Below are 1,918 nucleotides of genomic sequence, written 5' to 3' on the forward strand. Positions count from 1 at the left end.
CCGGATTGGGATTTAGAAAAAAAAACACAAATCGGACAAACTCGAATTCTTAGTAAATATTGGCCTTGGTCTGGATTAAACAGAAGGTCTTTTCTAGAGACTCTTTTTCGTTCTAAATGGGGAGTGAATTTATGACTAGTGGTTTTGCTTTTGCATTTTTGATAATGTTAATTGTTGTTTGAATTATAGTTAACATGTAATATTTGTGTTTTTCTTTAGTAATTTGTGCTCATTCAATGACATAACACTGTGGATTTTCAATATTTATTGGATGTTCATATAATACCACAACTGGTAAGAATCATGCCTGATACTGTACTGTTGCAATATGCACTGTAACCACTAGATGGCTACCTATGTACTGTTAGATAAATCCACTCTAACATGATAACATGGAGGTATCTTTGGTTCTTAGGTCACCATCAAGCATATTGAACTAAGATATGATTCAAGGCTTTACCACTTAACGGCTTAACAACTTAAACCATGAATCAACACAAAATAGACAAAAGTTGTGACAAGATTTAGGTGAGACAAATAAAAGCACAAAAAATTCTGGCCAATGTTGTAAATTGTACAAAACTCTGAACATTATTGTTATTATCCTTTATTTATATGGCGCCACAAGGGATCCGCAGTGCCCTTTACACAGTACATCAAAGACTCTCTTAAAGGTCCTGGCTTTCCAACAGTGACGTAACACAAGAATGGTACCCAAGAATATGTACTGTATATGTGTAGACACTTTTTAAAACTCCAGATATCCTTGTGACAGAAAGGGGCAGGAATGTGGTGAGTAGAGTGGCCTGTAATTTCCCTAAACAATTTTGCATAACTGACATCTGAGCTTGAACGTTTGGATGGCCTAAGCCAAAGAACACTTTTGAAGTTGCAGGAGGATACATTTGAATGGGTGGCTAAAGAGTTAGATAATATCAACAAGACCACACTGCACTCAATAGAAGCATAATGTTATAAGAGAAGTGCTGACCTTGCGGGTGGTCTTCAGTTTGCCGGCTGTCGGGATCCCGGCGCACAGTATATCAGCGCCGGCATACCGACACTTTTTCTCCCTCTTGGGGGTCCACGACCCCCCTGGAGGGAGAATAAATAGCGCACCGTGCCCGCAGCGTGGCAAGCGCAGCAAGCCTGCAAGGGGCTCATTTGCACTCGCCCAGCTGTCGGTATGCCGGCGGTCGGGATTCCGGTGTTGGTATGCTGGTTGCCACCGGCATACCCTACTACACCCGACTTTGCCAGAAGCAGATCTGACTGGTGTTATGGCAGTAAAGCAGGATGACGCCTGGTACATGGTGATCAAGAGAAAAATAGGCCAGGAAATAAGACAAAATCCACTATACAGAAGTGAGACAGACCGGAGTGCAGGAGACAAGCCAGAGTTCAGTACTCAGTACTCAAGAAAAACAGATTGGAAAACAAGCAAAGGGTCAGTACTGTAATTATAATTCTGATAGCACTGGCCAGGTTGCACAGATATCAGCTTCTGATACTGATACCCTGGATTGTGACTGACACTGGATCGTTAGGACTGAGGTGCAATAGACTTAAGATGTATTTATTTATTTATACCCCATACTGTATTCGGGGGAGACCACAGTCCGTTTTTTACTATTATTTATAGAATGTGTTACAAACTAAATTGTAAAGTATCTGTTAAGTCATTAATAAAACAGAAATGAGGAATGATGGTTGAACCTTTATTTATTTATTTAATAGAACTATATAATTCACACATACTGTAACAGATTTTGGGGACGAATCATTTCAGTGCAAGGTTCCGTCAGAAACTTATGCAGCTGTGCAAATAGTGAGCAATTACAGGAGAAAAACCTTGTATGTTTTTTTTACGTGCATTTCTATAGGGTGAGAGAAAAACTGAGTTATGTTATTCTGCCTG

General features: G+C 40.0%; 1 long non-coding RNA gene across 1 annotated transcript; it reads left to right on the plus strand.

Annotated features, from left to right (window-relative positions):
• Window positions 1-217: 217 nt before the first annotated feature.
• On the plus strand, window positions 218-1,653 carry LOC135051336 (uncharacterized). Its single transcript, XR_010242191.1, has 3 exons — window positions 218-294; window positions 416-528; window positions 629-1,653. It is a non-coding gene; the product is annotated as an uncharacterized LOC135051336 (long non-coding RNA).
• Window positions 1,654-1,918: the final 265 nt, after the last annotated feature.

Source organism: Pseudophryne corroboree, chromosome 2 (genome assembly GCF_028390025.1).
Source record: "Pseudophryne corroboree isolate aPseCor3 chromosome 2, aPseCor3.hap2, whole genome shotgun sequence".
Taxonomy (NCBI): domain Eukaryota; kingdom Metazoa; phylum Chordata; class Amphibia; order Anura; family Myobatrachidae; genus Pseudophryne; species Pseudophryne corroboree.